The following is a 27,221-nucleotide window of genomic DNA, read 5'->3' on the forward strand; positions in this document are numbered from 1 at the left end:
GCATTTTCAGCTGGTTAATCCTTATAATCTATTGCCCAATCTTAATTCCCAGAAAAAATAAAAAGCTTGTTAGAAGAAGATAAGAAGTTATCACCTCAGTGAGGACTAATTCTTAGTTTCTGAAGAAAAAAAAAATACTCTAGTGAAATTCTCATGTAAATTAAATTAAAGGTAAAAATGCACGAATAAATACAAGATAGCTCTAAAGAGATTAGTACTGAACTGAGATCACCACTATGTCTCAGTTAACTCAGTTGGAGAATGTCATTTATGAGGTCATGATCATACAGTTGTAGCACCCCACAGGCTAATTAATTTTGCTCAGAGAAAAGTTGTTTCCTCTTAACTGACTTCAATAGAGTCAATAGTTGCACAAACATGACTCATTTACTGCAAATAAGAGGTGAGATATTTTAATAGATTTGTATAGGTCAGTGATTTTTAAGTCTTTGGGGTTAGAGAGGTCAAAATATGATCTGACAAATGTTGTGGTCTTCTTCCTAGAAATTCAACTTACACTAAATAATGTATACAATTTTATATAATCCAAAGAACTCTGGATTCCATCCATAGGCTGCCTGATGTCTAAGGTTCAAAGAAAAATACCCTGAAAAAAAATCCACTCAATAGAGGGGAAAAAAGATAACAAAATTAAAACATCTATTAAGTTTGGAGTAGTTTTATTTTCATATATACAAAAGGGCATGTTAATTCATATTATTTATTTTAAAAATATCACAAAGGTTGTTGAAGAGTTGCAACACTTTCTTAAAGATCAATTGAAAAGCTACCCAAGGTGGTGATTTATTCATTTTGATTTATTTAATTCAGCAATTTCCCTTAGGCTTTAACAGATTTTAATAAGAAATAACTTTCTTAATATTAAACAGTTGGAACCAAAGTAGTGATATGAAGCCTCCAACTATCCTCAGACAATGCAGTATCCTGACCTATCTGTTGCTTCTCTCATGAGAGTATTTAATACAAAAATAAGGAGCATTATTACAAACAAGCCTGTCTGCAATTTGTTCTGTTATCCAAACATCACCTTGCCTTTGGTCATCTAGCAAAAATTCTATCATAAAATTAACTAGTAATCTAGAGTGATTTTGTGTTTCATAATTAATACTTCGCTTTCCTAATTAGTAGGTAGGTATTGTAGAATGGCACACCAAAATCTATTTCACCTTCCAAATATACCTTCATGGACTATGAAGGCTAGAAATCCATAAGCTTCATTGTCAAACCTTCTTGCACTTGGAGTTTAGATGACCTCTTTATAACTCAGGTTCTGGATGAATTTGGGCCATCAAGATAATTTGTGTGACCTCTGAGTTAGAACCTACTTTAAAGAGTGTTTTACACCTAGGACTCCAGATTCCTACTAAGAATCTTACAGAAACCAGGGTCAGATGGTTTCCTAGGGAAATTCTACCAAACATTTAAAGAACCAATACCTATTCTTCTGATGCTGTTTCAAAAAATAGAAATGGAAGGAAAACTTCCAATCTCATTGTATGAGGCATTACCTTGATCCCAAAACTAGACAAAGATCTGATCAAAAAGGAGAATTAGAGACCAATATCCCTGATGAACATGGATGCCAAAATTCTCACCAAGATATTAGCCAATAGGATCTAACAGTACTTTACAAGGATTATTCACCAGGACCAAGTGGGATTTATTCCTGGGCTGTAAGGGTGGTTCAACAATTGAAAATCAATCACTGTGACACATTGCATTAATAAAAGAAAGGACAACAACCATATGATCCTCTCAATTGATGTAGACAAAACATTTGACAAAATAGAGCATCTTTTCTTGATTAAAGCTCTCCACAGTGTATGTAGGGATAGAGAGACCATACCTCTATATCATAAAAAACCATCTACAAAAGGCCCACAGTGAGTATCATTTTCAATGGGTAAAAAGTGAGAGCTTTTCCCCGAAGGTAAAGAACATGACAGGGTTACCCACTCTCACCACTATTGTTCAACATAGTACTAGATGTCCTAGAAATAGCAATCAGACAACAAAAAGAAATAAAAGGCATTCAAATTGGCAAAGAAGTCAAACTCCCACTGTTTGCACATGACATCACACTTTATGTGGAAAACCCAAAATACTCCACCCCAAAATTGCTAGAACTCATACAGGAATTCAGTAAAGTGACAGGATATAAAATTAATGCACAGAAATCAGTTGCTCTTCTATACACTAACAATAAGACTGAAAAAAGAAATTAAGGAATCAATCCCAGTTACAACTGCACCCAAAACCATAAGATACCTAGGAATAAACCTGACCAAAGAGGTAAAGTATCTGCACTCTAAAAAACTACAGAATACTTATGAAAGAAATTGAGGAAGACACAAATAAGTTGAAAAATATTTTATGCTCATGGATTGGAAGAATAAATATTGTTAAAACATATATGCTGCCCAGAACAATCTAACATTCAATGCAATCCCTATCAAAATACCATCAACATTTTCCACAGACCTGGAACAAATGATTCTAAGGTCTTTATGGAACCAGAAAAGAACCTGAATGGCCAGAAGAATGTTGAAAAAGAAAAGCAAAGCTGGTGGCATCAAAATTCTGGACTTTAAGCTCTGTTACAAAGCTAATCATCAAGACAGTTTGGTACTAGCACAAAAAACAGATATAGATCAATGGAACAGAATAGAGAACTCAAAAATGGATCCTCAACTCTTTGGTCAACTAATCTTTGACAAAACAGGAAAGAATATCCAATGGAAAAAGAGCAGTCTCTTCAGTAATCATGTTGGGAAAATTGGACAATCATAACTGGGTTGAAGAATGAAGCTTGACCTTTTTATTTCACCATACACAAAGATTAAACTCAAAATGGATGAAAGACCTAATTGTGAGACAGGAATCCATCAAAATCCTAGAGGAGCAGCAACCTCTTTGGCCTTGGCAACCAACTTCTTGCTAGACACATCTCCAAAGGCAAGGGAAACAAAATCAACAATGAACTATTGAGAATTATTCAAGATAAAAATCTGCACAGCAAAGGAAACAGTTAATAAAACTAAAAGGCAACCTATGGAATGGGAGAAGATATTTGTAAATGATATAGCAGATAAAGGACTAGTGTCCAAGATCTATAAAGAACTCTTCAAACTCAACACCCCCCCCCAAAAATAAAAATATTGGAGTCAAGAAATGGGCAGAAGACCTGAGCAGACATTTCTTCAAGGAAGGCATGCAAATGGCCAACAGATACATGAAAAAAATGCTTCATATCACTTGACATCAGGAAATCAGGATGCAGGCATTCAGTACCTATATCCCTGTATTAACTTCATATCCACTAAACTTGCCAGTTTATTTTCTCTTATGTGCATCAAACTCTGACTGACACACATCACACAGAAGCAAAAGAAAATACACCAGTGATAGTGTAATGCAGAATGTTGAGGCTGTATAGTTGTCTTCTCAGGCAGCTATAACAGAATACCACAGACTGTATGGCTTAGACATCATTTTATTTTCCCATAATTCTGAAAGTTGGAAGTCCAAGATCAAGGAGCTTGCAGGATTGGTTTCTGGTGAGACATTTTTCCTGGCTTGCAAAACTGCCTTTTTGGGGGGACACCTGGGTGGCTCAATCACTTAGGCAGTTAATCCTCTACCTTGGGCTCAGGTCATGATCCCAGGGGCCTAGGATGGGTCTGAGTCCAGCTCTCTGCTTAGCAGGGAGCCTGTTTCTTCTTCTATCCCTCCCCCTTCTCATGCTTTCTCTCTTCCTCTCAAATAAATAAGTAAATAAAATATTTTTTAAAAAACCTTCTTTTTATCTATATTCTCACATTTCCTTTGTGCATGTGTAGAAAGAGATTTCTGATGTCTCTTCCTCTTCTTATAAGGACATCAATACTTTCAGATTAGGGTTCATCTTACGATTTCTTAGAATTTTATTTACCAACATAAAGGCCCTATTTTTAAATACAGTCACATTGGAGATTAGGGCTTTAATATATATGAATTTTGGGGGGGAGAAGCACAATTCAACACTTACTTTCATATAATATACCATATGATTTTTTAATTAGAAGATTTAATTGTCTTTTTTTAAAGATTTTATTTATTTACTTGACAGACAGAGATCACAAGTAGGCAGAGAGGCAGGCAGAAAGAGAAAGGGGGAAGCAGGCTCCCTGCTGAGCAGAGAGCCATGTGGGGCTCGATCCCAGGACCCTGGAATCATGACTGGAGCCGAAGGCAGAGACTTTAACCCACTGAGCCACCCAGGCGCCCCTAATTGTCTTTATTAAATGATTTATGAATTGGGAAGCATCTCATCTAACATGTAGAGTGGAGCTCTACATATCTAAATAAAGGAAAGGGTTTTTTGCTTGTTTGTTTTGCTTGTTTTGTTTTTAATTTAAATTCAAGTTAGTTAACCTATAGTATATTATTAGTTTCATGGGTAGGTACTGTATGGTATTTTAAGCACACACACATACTCTCTCTCAACCTGAGACGTACAAGAATAGAGAACGCTTACCATCATTTTATCGTCTTCTGTAAATGACAGTCATTGTTGTTAGTACCGTTGACATTAGAAATAGTTATTTTTCTCTCCGTGGTCAACTGCTATAATCTCTGATGCCTAGAAGAACACCTACTATTGAATATATGTTCAAACATATTTGCTAACATTGATTGTAAAATCCTCATCTTCTTATGTAAATTGTTTTCCTTCCATACCATTCAAGAGCTGCCTTGCTTTTTCTTCATTTTAATAATCTGTCAACATCTTAGTACCAACATATTTAAAAATAAAGTAATCATATTAGATTCACTTTTATCATTGGCACCTGTGGGATCGATATCAAAATTTAACATTGCCTCTTTCTTTTTGTTTGAGAACCTGACAGTCTGTCCACAAACTACATCTCATCCCTCCTTTCCAATTGCCTTTGGAGACAAAACAAAACAAAACTTGAGTATCATTTAATCCACCTGAGAATTTTGCTAGCTCTACTTTGAAAATATATTTGTAATTTATCACTACTAACTACTTCTATTTCCACCACCCTGTTTAAGCCCCTATACCCTTCTCTTTGATTAATATAACACCCTCCAAAAAAGCTCTTCCTGATTCCGTTTTTGCTCTCTTCTAATTTCTTCTTCAAGAATAATTCTGTTAAAATTAAGTCCAAACATGTTACACCTTTCCAAAAATGCCACATTAATTTCCTTTCTCACTCATATTCCTGTGTTTTCCAAGGCCTTCCCCTCTGTGGCCCCATTAACACCCCGACTCCGGCCTGATTTACTGCCTGTACCTTTTGTTCATTCCACCTAGTCATCAAGGTCTCCTTATTCTTCTAGAAACAACTCACAGATACTGCATTTGCTGATTCCACTACTTAGAGGTATCTACTTCACTAGCAGCTTCATGTTCTTCGGGTTTTGTTTAAAAGCTATCATTCCTGGGGCGCCTGGGTGGCTCAGTAGGTTAAAGCCTCTGTCTTCGGCTCAGGTCATGATCCCAGGGTCCGGGGATCGAGCCCCACATCGGGCTCTCTGCTTGGCGGGGAGCCTGCTTCCTCCTCTCTCTCTCTCTCTCTGCCTGTCTCTCTGCCTACTTGTGATCTCTGTCTGTCAATAAATAAATAAAATCTTTAAAAAAATAGCTATCATTCCTTAATAATCTTTGTCCCAGGAAGAGATGATTCTATAAGGAAAATTTTCCTTACAACCTGTTTATTATTTATATTATTTGAATGTTATTTAAGATGGTTCATTTATACCTCTGCCTCCATTTGTTTATGTAAAATTCTAAATAACTAAAATGATAACTTGAATGCTAATTTTCTTCCACATTTGTACAAAATATGTTATGTTTCTATAGTAAATATTATGCAAGGAAACTAGTACTTATTTTTCATTTATCTTCTAGATAACTTTATGCTAAGCTGACATAAATGTATGAAGCTCAGATTTTGTTTTTTGGTTAAAGGTTTTACTTTTTTTTTTTTTCTTTTAAAGTTCATTAGATGACAAGACAGCATGGTACTCACAAAAAAGCAGACACATAGACAAATGTGAGAGAGCCCTCTCTCTACTTTTGTAGAGCCCTACAAAAGTAGACAGCCCAGATATGGACCCTCAACTCTATGGTCAAATAATCTTTAACAAAGCAGGAAAGAATATCCAGTGGGAAAAGACAGTCTCTTCAATAAATGGTGCTGAGAAAGCTGGGCAGCTATGTACAGAAGAATAAAACCAGACCATTCTCTTACACCATACACAAAGATAAACTCAAAATGGATGAAAGACCTCAATGTGAGACAGGAATCCATCAAAATCCTAGAGAAAAACATAGGCAAGAACCTCTTTGACATCAGTCAGACCAACTTCTTTCAAGATACATCTCTAAAGGCAAGGAATACAAAAGTGAAAATGAAATTTTGGGACTTCATCAAGATAAAAAGCTTCTGCACAGTAAAGGAAACAGTCGACAAAACAAAGAGGCAACCCATGAAATGGGAGAAGATATTTGCAAATGACACTACAGACAAAGGGCTGATATTCAAATCTATAAAGAACTTCTCAAACTCAACACCCAAAAAAACAGATAAGTCCAAAAATGGGCAGAAGAAATGAACAGATACTTGTACAATGAAGACATAAAAATGATTGCAGACACATGAAAAAATTTCATCATAATTAGCCATGAGGGAAATTCAAATCAAAACCACATTGAGAGACCACCTTACACCAGTTAGAATGGCAAAAATTAACAAGGCAAGAAAAAAACAAATGTTGGAGAGGATGTAGAGAAAGGGGAACCCTCTTACAATGTTGGTGGGAATGCAAGTTGGTACAGCCAGTTTGGAAAACAGTGTGGAGGTTACTCAAAAGTTTAAAAATAGAGCTTCCCTATGACCCTGCAATTGCACTACTGGGTATTTCACTCAAAGATACAGATGTAGTGAAAAGAAGGGCCATATGTATCCCAACGTTCATAGAAGCAATGTCCACAACAGCCAAACTGTGGAAAGAGCAGAGATGCCCTTCAACAGATGAATGGCTAAAGATGTGGTCCATATATACAATGGAATATTACTCAGTCATCAGAAAGGATGAATACCCAGTTTTTGTATCAACATGGATGGGACTGGAGGAGATTATGCTGAGTGAAATAAGTCAAGCAGAGAAAGTCAATTACCATATAGTTTCACTTACTTGTGGAAAATAAGGAAAAACACGGAGGACATTAGGAGAAGGAAAGGAAAAGTGAAGGGGGGGTGGAATGAACCATGAGAGACTGTGGACTCTGAGAAACAAACTGAGCATTTTAGTGGGGAGGGATGGTTGAGCCTGGTGGTGGTTATTAAGGAGGGCACATATTGCATGGAGTTCTGGGTGTTATACGTAAACAATGAAACTTGGAACACTATATCAAAAACTAATGATGTATTTTATGGTGATTAACATAACACGATAAAAATAAATAAAGTTCATTAGGCCTACTTTACATTTTCGTCTATTTTTAACACGGGGGTCATGAAATATATTGATTTCAATATAACCCACTTAAAATGAGCAATAAAACAACTTTGGGATGGAGGATGTGGGAAAACATGACTATAGAAGCTCAAATGACAATAAATCTAACATACATACTAATACTCACTGGATAAAAGCATGTGGAGAATGGTATCTTTATCTTGAAGAATTTAAGCACAATTCCCCTGTCATTAGAAAGTCCAATAGGGTATGAGAGACTTTTGAATAATCCAGTAATAATGAGTGTCACTTACATGTTTGTGTCTGTTGAATACAACTATTTTTTATCTCTGATCACTTGTTTTGTTATTGTTCAATACGCAAATGTGTTTAGCACCGTTCAGCATCTTAGATAATTATGTCTATGTGGAAGTTGATTTCTGGAGGAGGATTTTCCAACTTGCTGTTTATTATTTATATGTTTTGAATGCTATGTTAGATTGTGTAACTATTTATAACTAACTTTGATTACCTTGGATTTTGCCAAATTTTAGAGTTATGCAATGTACAAGAGAAGAGGATTAGAGTGGATAGAATAGGAACATTGATGAAAAATTACTTCCATTAATATTTGACAGCCTACATTTTAGCAAGAAGTTCTGGGTAGGAAAAGAAGAAAATGATTCTGATCTTGTTAACAATGGTAACAACTATAAAAATTAAATCAGAATTACTATTAGATGAATTTTTCCCAATTAAGGTATATATATTATGGAAATAATGTCATAGTGTTTGCTGAAAATGGCTCAGCATTTTAATGAGTTTTGAAAGTTTTGATAAGTTTTAAAAATCTTATATGCTAATTTTCCTATAAAATTTTGCATGTCTGATTAATCCAATAGCACTTTGAAAGCTGCAGTAAAGGAACATATTATATTAATCAGATTATTATGTCTGATTTTTTTTCCTACTCTAACACCTAACAATTATGTAGCATGTCCTTCCCTCATTAGGGCCTAAAGTTGAAAAAAGATTAGATAACAGATGGGGAATAACTTTTGGTGTTGTAGCTCAAAGCAGATGAAGTAATAGAAATATCTTTTATGGAAAACCTGCCAAGAGGAAATCAATCTTGAAGACTTAAAAGATTTTATTGTCTTATAGTTACTTGACATCAGGGAATATATCTGAATATATATGCATATATAATATTCTTATATATACACACATAACTTTTTTTTTTTTTTGTCTCTTTACTGCTTGTCTGAAATGTGAACCTGACAGAATACAGTAACTGGTAATACACATAATACACACTAAAGACTGAAGAAAAAATACCAGGAAGGAGACTAGGGATACTAGAGAATTGAAATATTGAGGATAATTAAAGGACTGGGTAGAAGACAGGGTTCTAAAAACACAAATAGGTGTTCTACCAATAAGAGATTATGCTGAGTGAAATAAGTCAAGCAGAGAGAGTCAATTATCATATGGTTTCACTTATTTGTGGAGCATAACAAATAGCATGGAGGACATAGGGAGATAGAGAGGAGAAGGGAGTTGAGGGGAATTGGAAGGGGAGGTGAACCATGAGAGATTATGGACTCTCAAAAACAATCTGAGGGTTTTGAAGGGGCGGGGGGTGGGAGGTTGGGCGAGCCTGGTGGTGGGTATCAAGGAGGGCACGGATTGCATGGAGCACTGGGTGTGGTGCAAAAACAATGAATTCTGTTATGCTGAAAAGAAATTAAAAAAAAATAATAATAAAATATATATAAAAATAAAAAAAGAAAGAGCCATCCCCTGAGAGGGAGAATCTTAGAGAAAAAAAATCCCTACCCAGGAGTCAGGAAAAATTGGACTAAGTCAGGGGACCAATCTAATAATACACTAACTCTAATTTGAAGATCTATGGATTAGAAAATGTAATTCACACCAATAGAAGTTTTTTGTCGTTTTTCTGGATTCCATCCATGTGGAATTCACTAACAGTAACTGCCAGTAATTTTATTATCTCATCCTCTTGTGTTATAACCAAGGTTATTATGAAAAAAGTTCCCCATCATTCAAGGTAAAATCCCTCAGGAGTGTTTCTTCTGACATCCAAGTTAGTGGAGAAAGTTAATTCTACCTAAAGAGATTGAAAACCAGGTAATAAAGATAGGTTTACTGGACTTTGTGGACTAATAGGCACAAATCCTATTAACTGGCAAGTTGTTTTGTTATCTTCTAGTAATATGACTTCACTTTGCCTCTAAATCCTAAAACTTGGTTATGGTCAAGCAAACCAATTTATAACTCAAATCACTTCCCCTGCCTATTATCTATATGACAGCCTTATAACAGTTGAATTCTGACCTCTCAACAAGAATTTATTTCAATTTGATAGTCAAACAATACAACAGTATTCTAATTACCATTTATAAAGAACCATAATCACTTAGTGGTAGAGACAACTAAAATTATTTATGCTTTTCCCATGAAATGCTTACTTTAAAAAAAATAGAGAAATAATAAATGCATGTTTTATTGACGTAACCCTAAACCTATGTTTAACAGCAAACCTAAAACAGCATGGGAAAAAAGTTTGATACTTTTCCTCCTTTTAAATTTGCCACCAAACCTTCATGTTACAATTGATTAAGGAAACACCTTAAAAGGGTAAAAAGAAGTCTTCTCTTAAACTGAAGTGTTCTGCTTTATAATTTTTACAAGAAGACACATTTAAAAACGTAAGAAAAGCTCTGGAGATTAACCTTTGAACTGTACCTATTGTATTAACAGATAAAAATAACTTCAAGATAGAGAGTTTTCAGTAAGGGTTCAGCCCATTATAGATGAGACACCCAAAAACAAAATCCTTAAGCTCTGTCATGAAGGATCTCAATTCTGAACAGCACAACAAAAGAAAAAGTCTATCAAACAAACCAATCACAGGTATCTTTCAAAGAAAAATTGGTATATAAAAATGGAAAGAAAACTCTCATTTTAGATTATAAAATAAGGCCTATAGAGTTCAAACATAAATATTTTATTCCTTTTCACTTAGATATAAATCCTTGGTTATTTCCACAAAAATAAACTATTCTACTAATAAGGTCAGATTAGGATTTTGCACTTTTATGGCTACTACCAAGAGTATGGCACAGTATCTGTCTAAGTCTGTCTATAGTTCAAAGATTAAGCCAAGAAAATTCTACCCAGGATGGAAAATTGAACCAACATGAGATATATATGGATTCACATAGCTTTCTTAGGAAAACAGGAAGATGGTAGAATTGGCTGGACCTGTAAATCAACTATCTTTTTTTTTTTTAATTGGTGGGTAAAATTATGCTTTGCTCTGTAATTAAAATTATACATAGCCCCATGTCTTATTTCCCTGTACATTTTCGGATTTTTAACTGTGAGCTTATTTTCCATGGAACTCTATTCATGCAAATTCTTTGAGCATGCAGACTTCCTTCAAATATCTTATATTTACTTTGGATTTATTATTTTTTCCATCAACCAGATTATCTGAATTCAGTATGAAGAACTGTTAAAGCTAAGTCATCATTATTAATTCTCAGGGAAATGTTTTTCACCCATCTAGCTCTTCATTTTGAGAAAAAAATAATGTTTTTGGATCTAGCATGGGGTGAGAGAGGAAGTGACCTGATATTTAGTGCACGCCTACCCTGAAGTTATAGTCATTTGAAGTCCCAAACCTATTTAGAAGTTCTACAAAAGGCTTACTACCTAGAGCCAGTCCCAGAAATACATAAGAAATAAAGTTCAATTTCCTTAGGTTTCATTTTACAATGTCCTCCGGGCAAGTAGCTTGTTCTCCTCTCTTCTTTCTTGCTTTTAAATTAGTTTTCGGTCTCAGGACTCTTTATTTCCTTGCTAACTTCTTAATGCAATTACAAAGTTGGTTTACTTTCATTTATTTATTTTAAAAAATTTTATACAGTGTTTTTAATACTTTTCACCAGGAGGATAGCCATGTATATATTCCAGCCTTATGCTGGAAACATAGGTTAAGAGTACTTATTTTAAATGTTTCTAAATCAAATTTTATTTTAAGGGATTATATAAAAGGATAAATACAATTTTTATAGAGTATTTACTTAGATTCAATTGTTATATAAAGAATTTACAACATTACTTCATCTATTCACAATACTGTGGTATGTTAAAGAAAATTCTTGACGTTATATCACTTTCCCCATATATATATAATTTTCCAGGAAGAGAGAAATGGAGAGCACAAGCAGGGAGAGCTTCAGGCAGAGGGAGAAGCAGGCTCCCTGTTGAGCAAGGAGCCTGATGTGGTACTGGATCCCAGGACCCTGGGATCATGACCTAAGCTAAAGACAGACACATAACTGAGTAACCCAGGCATCCCTACCTACATATTTTTATAAGCATCTTATAAAACTATGAATCTTTCCTTGCATGACCACAGTGTCCTTTCTATACATCACAATATGAAATTAACTATTTGGCATCATCTAATATGTTCATTTTCAAATTTCCCCCCTTACCTCAAAAAAAAAAAAGACTTTTTGTAGCTTATTTGAAACAGAATCAATGTTCACATTTATATGTACTATGTCTCTTATGTCCCTTTTAATTTATTTCTTTTTGTCCCTTTTAATTTAAAACAGCCTCCATCCTCTGTTTTTATTCCCTTTTGCTTGTTGAAGGTAGGTTATTTTTTTTCGATAAAAATTTTAATATTTTTCCTCATGCACTTTTAAGAAACTTTAATCCTGCATTTGTGGGTCTCCATATCTGTTCATATAGAAATCACCATGGAATACATTTTGCTAATCCAATGGAGATTTTTAAGTCCCCGTCTTGCCTGACCTCTCAACAGCAAATGTGCATTTAGGTAGAGACTGGTCAACAATCACCCCAGCAGAGGGTGATTTAATATTGAGTGAAAAGCAAGATGTGAGTATAAAGATCAGAAATCACAAAGCAGAAGATATATTGAAAACAAGGAATAAAGTTTTCTCACCTAACTATAATGCTTTGCAAACACACAATACCCCATGAAATAAAGCATATCTTATATGTCTGACCTTCTCAGAAAATCACCTTTTTAACTTTGTGTGAAATGTGTGTGAAATATATCATATTACATAAATGTGAGGCATTGGTAGTGGTTAATTTATTTGTACAATATATAAAAGGCTTATTATGTACATAATACTGAGTTACTGAGGATAACAGAAGTCACATTTTTTGAAAACTACTAATGGATTCACTCATATTGATGAATAATCCAACAGTGTAATAACTATTTCCTCCTTCCAATGTCAAAATGTTAATGAATATATAGATGGTTACACAAGCATTGAATGGAAGAGAGAGCGTTTAAACCCTGGCTGGATTGCAGCATGTCCTTATTACTTTTTGAGGACATTTAGCTTGTAAAAACCTTTCTAATTAGAAGAAAATACCAAAAATTCCTTGCAGTATAGAATAGATTTTTTTTTTTCTTGTTTGAAAAGGAGCTAATTTCCAAAATACCTTTCTAATTTGGCCAGTGTTTCTTAAATGGTTACTGAAGAGAAAAGTTTTTCATCTTCTGATATCAGCTCTGCATTCTGGCAGATACAATAAACTAGTTAGATTTGAGTAAACTAGCCTGGGAGAGGAATCATTCTTAAAGAGCAAGGAGAGAATGCCCCAAAATTTTTGTTTAGATGTGATTCTTCAGTAACATTAAATTTAAATATCACAAAAAACTAAGTCCGAATCATTTAGCTATTTCCAAAGTTCTCTTCTGAATTGAACTAAGAGATAAGAACCTTGTTCTTCCCATCTCTTTTTGTTGATGACTTTATGAACTCAATGTAAGCCTCATGTGTTCCATTCTTTCGATTACGGTCTGCCTTTCTTCCTACTGACTTCTTCCCCAGTGAAAGGAAAATGTAATACAACAATGAACTTGTTCGAAATGTAACTGCCTTTACATCCTTTGAACCAAAAGTGATTTGAGGAATAAAGAGTTTTTGACATGTAATTTAAATCTATCCTCGATAAGTGATTTGACTAGGGAGAAATTGTTTTAGGAAAAATCAAGGTCAATGAAAATGGAAGCACATGAGAAATGTTTGAAAGACCTGCTCTCCATTGTTTGTTCTATGTAAGTCTGACTTATTAAATGCATTTCTTACTTTTATTTTTAAAGCAAATATATTTTATTTGAAATAAACAAAAATGCTTCTACAGCTCAGTGGGTCACTTGGAAACAAACAAGCTTGACTGGATTACTGAGCCAAAATTAAACTGAAAGACAAACCCCCTTCTCTTTTGACATGAATCCACAGATAAGTAGGAGGACACTACCTGTTTTTTGAAAAAATGACCCTCCCTTAAGGCCTGGTCATAGAAGCGTAAACAATATAATGGATACACCATTAGCAGTTGTCATATCATATCTATGTCACCCGTGTGTTCTGAGATCACACATATACCTGCCAATATACCGGGGAAGAGTTGGTACATCACAGTTACATTTGAGTTCTTGGCAGGCAGGACTGAAGAAGAGTCATTTGGAACAAGTTGTATATTCTATTTTGAACAAATCACCAATATTCCCTCAAATAACAGGTTACAGTAGAAAGATACTGCCTGGAATGTATCCTTTTCACTCTGGTTCATCTTTAGGTTTTGTTTGAGATTTACATAGTTGCTTAGATTCATTTGCTTATAGTACAATCCCACCACATAATATTAAAGCGCAAGATACCTATTATGCCTTCAACCTCTGTGTTTTTCAAAATTTATATTCTACTGCATTCCTAATACATCAGTAGTTCATTTGTAATAAAAAATAATAAAAAATGGGTAAAACTCGTCTAAAAATGCAGACCGATGTCTACAACTATAATGCTACTAGATGGGAAGGAGACAATGAGGGAAGAGGAGAAAGCACATTCGTGTGCAGGAACGGTGGTGTAAGACTCTGGGTTAAAATACAACTTCCCCAGAGAATTGGCTATAATGGAATTTCCAGACAACTTCCTTTGCCTCCGCAAAGGCACCTGAAAAGCCCAATTCCAAACTTTTGGAAACAATAGCTATGACATGTTTACTTTTTTTTTTTTTTTTTTAAAGAGAGAGAGAGAGTAAAAGAAAAAGAGAGAGGGAATATGCTTAAGGAGAGGGGCAAAGGGAGAGGGAAAAAAAAAAATGTTAAGCAGGCTCCACACTGCCCAGCATGGAGCCTGACATAAGGCTCCAACTCACAGCCCTGAGATCATGACCTGAGCTGAAATCAAGAGTTGGAATCTAAACCACTGAGTCACCAAGGTGCCCCCAGTTATGAGATGTTATAAATGCTGATCAAAGTAGTTGAAGTGGGAAGGACGAATGCGTCTTCCATTCAGCTAGTTTATAGCATAGCCTCTTTAGTTGTTGGTGGATCAGCAAGAATCACGGAAGTACTAGAAGTGCTTTGAAGGTCAGGGGGAGAAAAGTACTGAGCATTACTACCTGTCTATATTAATAACAGGACTTCATGGCTAGGAAAATTATCCTGACAGGAAAATGACTGCAGGACACATTGCTTTCTTCATCACTAAATGTGACAGAATTAAAACAAACAAACAACAACAACAAAACAAACAAGTAGATATAGTGAAAACAGAAAATTGCAAAGCAAATAACACAAGAGAATCAAGATGTTGCTATAGGTTCAACAATATTCCATGAGGGCTAGAAAACCTTTAAGGCCTGAACAAAACATCACTCTCGTTTATAAATAAATCACTATTTATCACATGACCACATGTTGAATCCTTCCTTCCTACATACTGAAGAATTCTTACGTTCAGCCTTTAAGCATTCTGCATTTTTTTTGTCGATCTTGTTTCAGTCAATTTTGGTGCAGGTAACTGGCAATAGCTGGCACAAAGCATTGAATGTGGTGTCTGACATTGTGTGATAGTTGTCACTAATTGCTGCATGATATTCATTTTCTTTCTTTCTTTCTTTCTTTTTTTTAAGATTTTATTTATTTATTTGACAGACAGAGAGATCACAAGTAGGCAGAGAGGCAGGTAGAGGGAGAGAGGAGGAAACAGGCTCCCTGCCGAGCAGAGAGCCGGATGCGGGACTCGATCCCAGGACCCTGGGATCATGACCCGAGCTGAAGGCAGAGGCTTAACCCAATGAGCCACCCAGGTGCCCCCTGATACTCATTTTCTGCACGCTCTATGATTTTAATAAACTCCTTGGCAGTTTGGACTTCATTTGAAACAGTTACTGAACGCTGTACCTCTTCATGACTAACCAACTGAACATTGCCATTTTCACACCAGTAAACCTGAATCTTGAGTATTCCAACAACCTGGGCTGTAGGTGGTGTGGTGGTTCTCATCTCCAATGACCACTCCGGAAGCTTTTAGGCTGAAACTAGTGGCTTCTGATATATGCAACAATGGTCTTTTGCCATCTACAGTCTTAGCATAAAGAGTACAAAGGTCGTTGGAATAATGATCTTTCATTCAGACCCTTAAAACACCATGACAGAATTCTCTGTACCTTTATCCTGTCCATGTCCTCTGGCTGGCTGCCTGTCACTTGCTTCTTTCTCTAAGTGATCACAATTAAGGGAGATATTGATTTTTGGATCTAAAAATCTGCTATTACCCAGATCACTGTGTTCTGTACTTAAGACCTGATCTTCACACCCTTCTATCTTTCCAGGTATGAATTGGGCAAATGACTGTACTGCCCCTTCCCTGAGGAGACTGTCATTATTAAGTAGCAGCCAGACATCCTTGAACAAGTCATTAAATTCCCTGGGGGGTGCATGAGTGATGAATTCAGCAGCTTTGCGTACCTTCGTCTCATGTGACACCGGATTCTCCAAATTGGTGGTATTGGGCTGCTCTCGAATTTCTTACTTTTAGAATTCCTGCTTACTCCTTGATTAAGAATGTTATCCTTATTGTATAGTATGTGTCAATAGTTAATTATAGACACATTTAACTAAATATCTAACATTTGCCCCAGAATATGCTCCACTCTGTGGATAGAGGGATGAGTAAAAGATAAGTGTCTGGCATGGCAGAATTTACTTAAATTCACATAAACTTTATGGACAACGATGACTTAACAGAAGGCTACTTGAACATTTACTAAATGCTTGAAGGACATAAGGATAAGTGAAAAATGTTAAGTTGAATATTAGTATTTGCAGTGGAGTTTTATTTGTGTAACAGATTTTTGGAAGAAGAGACATATTTCTCAAAAATAATCTTGATTTTATTTGCTCCAATGGCTTTTATAAAACATCAGTTATTATATTTGTGTTCAGTTTTCATCATTCTCATTCTCCTTAACTGTAATTTTACTCATTCTCCTGAAATTTCCAGAATATATTTCGGGCCTATATTTGAAACATATCGTGTGTGTGTGTGTGTGTGTGTGTGTGTGTGTGTGTGTGTGTCTGTGAGAGAGAGAGAAAGAGAAAGAAGTTGATTGACTAATTAGTTCCATATATTTGACAACTGTATCCAGAGAGAGGGGAAAAGCCTATTAAGAGCCCCTGAATAACAAAGGCAACATTTTGAGCAAAGCAAGCCCCAGTATGAATTCCTTCAGGGAAAATAAATGTCTTATAAGATACTATTTTCAGACAAAACTGCAATTAAATGGCACAACCATTTGTGCCATAGCATCTCCTATATTGTGAATGGATTTGTCTGTTTCAAGAATTAGAATCAATATGTTATCTTAAAACTTATTTTAAAAAAACTGAATAAATAAGAAATTTTTTGAAAATAGCAAAACTGAATTTTTATATCCAATGTTTTAAATGCTTTAATGTTATTTATGTTTAAATGCTTTTAAATGCTTTTAATGTTTCTTAATCCAAAAAGTATCCTGTAATTGCCTTAAAAATATTATATAACCTACTTTAAAAAATAATGCGGGGCACCTGGGTGGTTCAGTGGGTTAAGCCTCTCTCATCAGCTCAGGTCATGATCTCAGGGTCCTGGGATCGAGACTTGCATGGGGCTCTCTGCTCATCAGGTTGCCTGCTTCCTCCTCTCTCTCCACCTGCCTCTCTGCCTACTTGTGATCTATCTCTCACTGTCAAATAAATGAATTTTTAAAAATATGTAAGAAAGAAGGAGATGGAATCATAGTGTCTTTTACTATTCTTGAAGAATGATGTTCTTTGCATTGTTGTAATTATGAACCACATACACAAAGACAAAAACTTTTTTTAACAATCCCCGTTGGTAATTCACGTTATTTGATTATTAGAAAATTAATATTATAATGAATACATTTCAAGAATACACTTCTAGTCAAAATATCTGAACAGGGTTTAATGAGGGAAGACATTCTGCATTTCACCACTGAGTTCATACACAAAAGACATGTTCTGTCCTCACATGGAAAGGATAATACTAACAAAATATCTTCTCACATTTTAAATTCACAACTCCTCGGATCTTCTTGTAGTTTTGCTTTCATAGATTGGGATTCTGAAGTTTGGTATGATTGGTGCAGGAAAAGGGCAGAGGGGAGACCTTTAGAACTAATTTTACTTAAAGATGCAAGAAAAGAAATTGAGAGGTCTCTGTTCCACTTCAAATTACAATAAACAAGTGAATGGATGAATAAATAAATAATAAATACATAATGAGTAAATAAAGAAACAAATAATTTATTTGTTAATCTTGACATTAACAAGCGCCACACTTGGTGGGTGGTAGACAATAGTTTTAGGCTGACCACAGCAGGAAACAGATGGGACACCCAAAGTTGGGATCATTTGGGCAGAATGTATTTACAAAGGACTTTTTACAAAGATTCATGTGTCTGTGTGACAAATAAGTTTTCACTGCTCTGAGGCCCAAGGGAATAATGTAGAAAAAGTCCCACAAGGAAGCCCGCTTTGAGTGGAGCTAGATAAATCAGTCGAGAACAGAGCCTCAAAGAAACAACCTCAAGTGGTGCTGGGTAGGAACACTGTGCTTTCTCCTTGTTATCTTCTGCCAGGGCACTGACTGACAGCCCAACAGAAACAGAGCAAGGGGATAGTCCATACAGGTCAGCATCATGAGCCAGGAAGCTGAGCTCATAAACGTGGGGTGTGGATCTGGAAGAACCAACAACAAATACTTAGTCCAGGATATAAATGTGTATTTTGAATGGACAAATAAGGGATGAATAATAAATGACAAGTTCTCATTTCTTAAGGGTTTGTTACCAAATATTGTGGGGAAACTAGTCCTTTATCTCTCAAGGGAAATAAATGCATTAGATGTTTTATTTTCATATAGGAAATCATGATAAATATTTTAGTGGAATTAAAACACTATTAACATTTAAGCATTTTTAGGATTATAAATAAATGTTATATTTATAAATTTAGGGATATATGTATATACACACACATATATATTTGATTTTCTTAAAGTTCTAAGCTAATCTCATATTTGTTTCTATTTCTTTTGACAAACTGGCAAGATCCTGCACCTGTTGTTTTAAGATAATACGAACACTAAAACTGCTCCACAAAACAAGGAAGCTTATCATGGCAGTGCTAATTAGGAATAATATTTTTTTAAATGTCAAACAATGAACAATGTGATTTCCGACATTAAAAATCAACGAAGGGGTGCCTGGTAGCTCAGTTGGTTAAGCAACCAAGTCTTGATTTTAGCTCAGGTGATGATCTCAAGGTTGTGAGATGAGCCCCATGGCTGGCTCCCCCCTCTTTGAGGAGATTGCTTCTCTCCCTCCCTCTCTCTGCCCCTCCCCCCACCAATGCACGCGCGTTCTCTCTCTCTCTCTCTCAAATAAATAAATCTTTTTTAAAAATCAATAAGTTATGATATAAGGAATTTTAGAAACAAAACAGAGAATCAGGGGAGGGGAAGGAAAAATGAAAAAATATGAAACCAGAGGGAGACAAACCATAAAAGGCTCTTAATCTCAGGAAACAAACAGGATTGATGGAGGGGAGGGAGGTGGGAGGGATGTTGTGGCTGGGTGATGGACACTGGGGAGGGTATGTGCTATAGTGAGTGCTGTGAATCGTGTAAGACTGATGAATCACAGACCTGTACCCCTGAAACAAATAATACATTATATGTTAATAAAAAATCAATAAATTATTTTGCACATGTGTAAAATTTGTAGGAGGGGCACCTGGGTGGCTCATTCGGTTAAGCAGCTGCCTTTGACTCAGGTCATGATCCCAGGGTCCTGGAATAGAGCACTGCATTGGGCTCCCTACTGGGCGAGGAGCCTGCTTCTCCCTCTCCCTCTGTCGGCTGCTTCCCCTACTTATATTCTCTCTGTCAAATAAATAAATAAATAAATAAAATCTTTTAAAAAAATAAAAATAAAATAAAAATAAATAAAATAAAATTTGTAGCAATTTGTTTTTGCTGAGTCTGTCAATATTGGTCCAACGTGCCAAAGTATAGCACACTTTAATATATAGCTAATTATAATCATAACAAAGCTTAAGGTAAACCAGTCAAGGAAATAAATGCAAACTGTAATTGAATGAAAAATGGAAAAATTAATTATTATTACAAACGATACAAAATTATCAAGTCTATGTAAATTACACCATCAAATAAATCATATCTATTTGTGAGAGGCGGATATCATTGGATGAATTTAATGTGCATGATCAAATACCTACAGATGATTTTCTAAGATATGGCATCTAATCTGAAGTGATAGAGTATATAAAATGAAATGATATTATAAAATAGAATTACTAAACTGGTATGTGTCTGGTATATGGTATATAACCATACTTTGGTTTTGAGAAGCATATTCTGGACTACTTTTAAATGGCACAAATATTAAATAAAATGAAAAATTGCACTGTACTTTTTAACTTTTCTTAGGAGAGGCAGGTATTCTTAAAATATCTACAAGAGATTCTCAAGTCAAAGAGAGAACATTAATTTGAGTTATAGCCTGGGGAGTGCAACAAAACTTTTCAATAAAGTTTGTTCCATTCAAAGTCAAGGAAGTAGTTTCTTCAGTAGCAATAATAATAATAATGACTGTTCTTCAGGTCTTACCTCATGGGTCAATTCTTTCAATTGTAAAAGCAGAAAGGTTTTCTAAGTGTCACTCTAAATTACTCAGAATATTTTGAATTAATTGAGCTCCTGATCCTTTTCAAATTTTGTTTAGCTTCATGCATTTTATCTATTCTAAAGGTAATCCTCCATTATTAAATATTATACAAGTCAATTAAGTAACAGATTCAGTAATGTTGGCAAAATATCTAATTTCAGATTTATTAATTTTTAATTACAGAAGAAAAATACATCACGAAGGAAATCAGAATGGCCAGTAGATTTTATACCCCAAAGAACTAAAGAGCATATTTCTTATACTCTGCTGCTTATATCCCACAGTTTGATATCATGAGTATTAAACAATGAACATTTTTTTATCTTTTTTTAAAGATTTTATTTATTTATTTGACAGAGGTAGAGAGAGCACAAGTAGCTATAGCAGCAGGCAGAGGGACAGGGAGAAGCAGGCTCACCGCTGAACAGAGCGCCTGAACATGTGGCTCCAACCCAGAAGCCTGGGATCATGACCTGAGCCAAAGGCAGACACTCAACCTACTTAGCCACCCAGGCACCCTGATAATTAACATTTTTAAAAATACATTATTTTATTCTATTTCAATCAAATTTTGCTTATATATTTATTTATTTCTCTTTAAAATAAACTATATCTTGGTCAAATTAAACTATTAAAGTAAACTTCTACATGTAAAAGAAATGAATTATTATAAATGTACAAAATTATATTTTAATAGCATGTTAACAATTTGGTGGAAAATATTATCAAGCATGCAGTTAAAATGGCTTGACTTGATAAAGAAACAAATACAGGAACATTCATACTTATTTGAACATTTTGATTCAATTTTCAGGAGAACTGAAATATTTAATAACAATTGCTTATTACCACACCGTGATCATTAGATTTTTACATATGCTTTCACCTAAGGCCAACTAAGTATGCTGCAAGGTTTTATACCAATAACATTGTACAAATCTCTGCTTTCTGAGCTTAGACACTAAGCCATTTCATATTTTTACTAGTTGCAAGAAAGGCTGAATTAGCAGTACATACTTCTCAACATTTGCTTTTTTCCTATTCTGTTATCATTGTTACACTATTCTTTTTTTTTTGCTTCCTCTTGTGATTTTATATTATTCCCTTAAAAAATCCATTGTGGGCTCTACAGGTTGCAATTTTAAAATGTCTTTGAGATTATGTTTCTAGAGAGTCCTGGGATCCATTTAGTTTAAATGACAGAATTTTCGGTGTCACTGACATATGAGACCACAGTGGTTTTCTTATGAACTCACTCATTTGGTTAAGTTCTGCTGAACTTGCCACTTCTTTCTAAAGGAAATATAGGGGAGGTAGGGAATGAGAAGGAAGAGCAGAATGCTATAACGTTAAAAATAGAATAGAGAGCGAGAATATCAATGATTTTCTTCAGAAATGTTCCTTATCTGATGGAAGTACTAGCCACAAACACCGGGAACACTCACAAATTCTCCAATAAACAAATGTGCAAGTGTCTAATATGTATATTGTCCTAGAAAGTAGAAAATTATTAAATTTTCTAAAACCCCCATGGCTGCTGCCTTCATGGAGTTTATCACCTAAAGCAAGTGACAGACACTTGTAAATAGTAAGTAGAAAAATACGTATAAAACAAGAAGCTGTGATAATTGCTCTAAAGTAAAATTATGGGGTGTTATGAGCGTATACATCAAGGAACCTATCAAGCGAGTTTCAGAAGTAATTTTCCTAGGAGGTGATATTGGCACTCAGTTCTTATAAAACTGATAGAATTAGGTAAATGAAGGCCTACAGGAAGCAGTCTAGGCAGAGGGCCTGGATGTGCAAAGGAGGTAGCTGGAAATTCGGAAGCCCTAGAAGAGTTTCCAGCAGGAAGGTGACATGGTCAGATTTATATTTTGAAATCTCACTGATTTGAAATCTCACTGATGTAGATCGGATTACTGGGGACCAAAAAAAAAGTGACTGTAGGTTGAACAAAAATGGTAGATTATTACAAAAACCTGTAATCACAGTTTGGGAATCTAGATAAAGGCATTATTTCTGGGATTCTAGTGCTTAAAGTAGGCAATCAGTTCAAAATAATACACATTTTCCTCACTAGAGGTATGGGATTAAATAGATAGACCTAATTTAAGAATATTTCCATCCATTTTTGAATAGTTTGAATTTAGAGAAAATAGTTTTGTTTAAGGAGATTACTTTAGGTAGTAGTGCCTAAAACTTTTGGGAACAGAACTGAAGTGGAGAATTATGACTAAGAACATGACTCAGGCAAAAATAACCCATGATGTGGAGAAATTAAATTTAATACATTAGAAAGTCTAAATCAAAATACAGCATATGGGAAAACGATTTTAAAATAGTAAAGAAAAACAATCCGTTTTTGAAGAACACTTTTTGTATGGAATATTTCAAACTGTAGGCAAAAAGAAAAAAAGAGACTATAATGAACTCCCTGGACCCACCACTCGGCTTTAATAATATTCAAACCACGACCAACATTATTGTCTCTACACAACACATGCTCCTGGGTAAATCTGAGGCAAATGCAAACAGCATATTAATTTATGTGTGAATATTTCAGTGTGTCTCTAAATTACAAGAATCCTCCTTTTCCAACACAGGTAGCATAGAAGCGTAACCGCTCAAACACACACACAACAAACCAGGAATTCCTTGTTGTAATATTACATGTCCAGTTGCGTTCATGTTCTATCTCTAGTTGAAACATAAACGTTCCTTTTCTTTGTTAGTCTCTCTTCGTTTGAATTGGAACCCTAAACTTCCATATTCTATTCTAGATGTTTACAGGGACTTTTACTTCAAGTCTAATTATTTTACCAGAGTATGTTTTAGTGTTGGAAATACTTGCTTAACTTCCCAAGGAACTCATAGCGTTCTGTCATTATGTAGTTTCACACCATATTTTTGTTGAGCTCAGGAAATTTTCTGGGATTATACTTATAGTATTTTTCTATTCCATTTATTTGGTTTTCTTTTTCAGAGGGGTCTATTACATTTATTTTATCTTTATTTATTTATTTATTTAAAGATTTTATTTATTTATTTGACAGACAGAGATCACAAGTAGGCAGAGAAGCAGGCAGAGAGAGAGAGGGAAGCAGGCTCCCTGCCGAGCAGAGAGCCTGATTCGGGGCTCGATCCCAGGACCCTGGGATCATGACCTGAGCAGAGGCCTTAACCCACTGAGCCACACAGGTGCCCCTATTATTATTTTTTAAGTAGTCTCCACACCCAATGCAGGGCTTGAACTCACAATCCTGAGATCAAGACCTAAGGTCAAGAGTGGTATGCTCTACTGACTAAGCCACCCATGTGTCCCCATTGTAATTCTTAGTGAAGTTCATTAATTTGTTTCCATATTTTTCTTTTCTCCAACCACTTCTTTCTGATCTTTTATAATCTTGATTTATGTTGTTGGCTTAATCGCTTCTCGGCCTTTTGGCTAAGATCAAGTGTAGTATGTTGTTGGGTTATACTTCTGTCATGTCCTTTATTTCTCTTAATTTATTTCAAAATATTAAACAGTATTTTTCATTTGCTTTGCTAACATAAATTTCCAACACACTTTCTTCATCTGTAGGAGGCTAATCTCCTCTTTCTTCTCCCTCTTCTCCCTCTTCTTCCTCTCTTTCACCTTCTCCTTCTTCTTCCTCTTCCCCTTCTTCTTCTTTCTTCTTTCTTCTTCTTTTGTAGCTTTTAGAGGACAAAACCACAATCTTTTTCACTGGTTTAGTATGAAGCGAGATGAATTTTCATGCACTTTAAAGAGAAAGGAATGGACCAATATCACTTTTCTAGTGTCACTATCCTAAGGCTCCCTTTCTTCTCTTTTCATGCAGATTAAAACAGCAGGATTCAACTACTGGAGGTCTCCGCCCTCTCATCTGAACTCTTCTAATTCTTTGCTCATTATCCAGTCCAGTTCTTTGGGGATATTCTACTCCTCAGGTTGACTTTGGGAGAGCACTGTGGTTTGTTAGTCTACAAGATTCATACTCACAAACAGCTGCACTACTTGAGCACCAGACCTTCCTTTACGTCACTGCGCTCATTTGGAGTTAGAAACCTCAAATGCCACCAACCTCCACAACCACCAGTTTCACATGCTGTGTTAGGATTGCCCTCTGAGTCTTCTAGTATGTACATGATGATGATTTTCAATGCTCTGCTTCTCAAACTATCACATGATTTTCTTCCATATGATTTTTTGGTAACAGTTGTGTTTTGTAGCTATTGGTGTTTATTCCAAACCACTTATTCATATTTGGGGGTGCATGAGAATGAAAATGGGTCACCTAGTTTTGGCACAGGAGTTGTCCTACTTATTGTCCTACTTGATTCTGCTATTCTACTTGCTAATTTTTTTAATAAGTGAAATTCTAATAGATTAACAATATCTACCACTATCAATAGTGCCTCCCCAGAATAACTTATTAAAAGAGTGTTTTAATTTTAAATTAAGTGCAATGCAATAGCTCATTTAAGTAAGGCTCTGCAGCTAGTCTTCTTTTAGTAAAAAATCGTATACAAGTCCTTTATTCTCAGCCCAAGATGCCTTCAATTTAATGTAATATTCATTATTGACCAACTGCTATATTGCCAAACTCCTCTTGAGTGGAATAAAAGTTAACATATCAACAATTTTTACTGAAAGAATTGAGAGAAATGAAACACTATGCAACCAATATAAAAATATAAAATATGATTTCTTAACTTAGAAATATGTCAACTCTGTTTTTCTAAGGAAAAACAAAATCTGTACCAAAAACTATAATGAATGATTTCATTTCAACAGCAACAACAAATACATGGATGAAAATAAAGATGACTATTTGCCAAAATAGTAGATAATAATTTCTAAATTATGGGATTAGACTTTTTATACTTTTATTATGTTTTTATAACATTTTGTTATTTTTGTTGACTAGCTTTTTGTTTGTTTGTTTGCAATGAAGCAGCATTACATTTAAGATTAAAATTAGGCTCTATTTTTACAGATTAGGGACATTGGAAAATCAGTGAAAATTCCTTTTGCGTATCTAACAAACTATGTAGGATGAATGTGTGACCAAGATAACATAGAGAGTGTATCCAAAAAAAAAGCAAGTATAAAAAAATATATATGTAAGAATGGATTATTTTCCTACGGATACATTTCAGTCCAAGAATGGATTATTTTCCTACGGATACATTTCAGTCCTATTGTGAGTAAGAAGGAGAAGAGGCGGAAAAGGAGGGGGAAAGAAGACAACATAAGTCACTTGTTCAAGCTCAAGTTCTATAATCTCTCTTTCTCTCTCTCTCTCATTCCCTCCTGCTCTGTTTCTGGTCAGCCACCTACCTAATGCAGGATCTATCTCAAAGTCTTCTGATGAACATAAAAGAGTCACAGTATTCATGCAGCATAACACACATTTCTTAATGACTCCATGAAGCTAATCCTACCTGCTTCTTCACTAGACTATGCTAAGATAGAACAACTATCTAAATCACTGAGTTTTGGGAATTTGTCTGCTACATAATTAAGAATATTATCTTCAAAATCACTTTCAGATACCTGGTTGCATTTTTCTTGTATTTAATTAAAAAAGAATTCCTATAGTGGCATAAGATGTGAATCAATGATTTGTTTTTCATTGATTGAGCTAATTATCTTACCTTAATAAGACTTGCTTCTAAGTAGCGCATACTTTAAAGAAAATGGAAAGAATATATGTTTGGTTTCCACAACATTTTCATGGATTAAATCATTTTCTCAAAGTTACTTTTCTTACTCTCCCATAGGGTTACAATATAACTGTGAATTTGCACCTTTGAGTCTTTCAGTAAATTCTGCACGAATTCTTCACCTCTAACTTAAAGGGACTAGGGTAAAATACTGAGTTAAAGGTGTTGGAAGATATTTAAATATAGTTTATGCTTCATATAAATTTAGAAGATAGATTTGGCTAACTTGCTTCATGTGGTTATTTTAATTCAGAGACTAAAATGGTAGTTTGAAAAGTTCTTCAGTTGAAGAACTGATAACTAAAATTTACTAAAATTTTTACTAAATATGACTGTCTTATTTTTTTTTGGAAACAAATGAACATTTCAGCCTAAGAAGGGAGGGCAAGTTAATTTTCAAAGTGTTTGCAGTGTCCTAAGAAAATATCAATTTATATTAAAAACCAAAATAAATATTGTATTTTCTCTGCTAGCATAACAAGAATCATTCCAAATAATTATTTTACAATAAACTTATTTTGATATTTCAGTTTTTGAATTTTTGGTTTCTCTCCCTTTCTTATTTTAATGAATAACACACTTTGAACTTAAAAAAAAATCCTCATGTGATGGATAATATTGGACTTGTGAGAAGCATCAAATAATTTGAGTTCCTTTTGCTCTGAAATTGTATTTGCTTAAAAATATTAAAATACATTTATACCAGTTTCAGAATTTTGTTAATATCAAAACAATTTTCCTTCACAGGGCAGCACTGGTAGAAATACAATGACCATATTAATAGGTCAAGAAAAACATTTATAAAGCGCATCTGCTATGACCACAGAACTATTAGCCCAGTATCTGAGTAACAGACTGCTGGGAAAGAG

General features: G+C 34.8%; 2 pseudogenes; one reads left to right on the forward strand and one right to left on the reverse strand.

The window, feature by feature from the left end:
* Positions 1-14,348: 14,348 nt before the first annotated feature.
* LOC125101111 (F-actin-capping protein subunit alpha-1-like) lies at positions 14,349-26,313 on the reverse strand (annotated as a pseudogene).
* Positions 24,048-24,145, forward strand: LOC125101333 (uncharacterized; annotated as a pseudogene).
* Positions 26,314-27,221: the final 908 nt, after the last annotated feature.

Source organism: Lutra lutra, chromosome 5, assembly GCF_902655055.1.
Source record: "Lutra lutra chromosome 5, mLutLut1.2, whole genome shotgun sequence".
NCBI classification, from domain to species: Eukaryota; Metazoa; Chordata; class Mammalia; order Carnivora; family Mustelidae; genus Lutra; species Lutra lutra.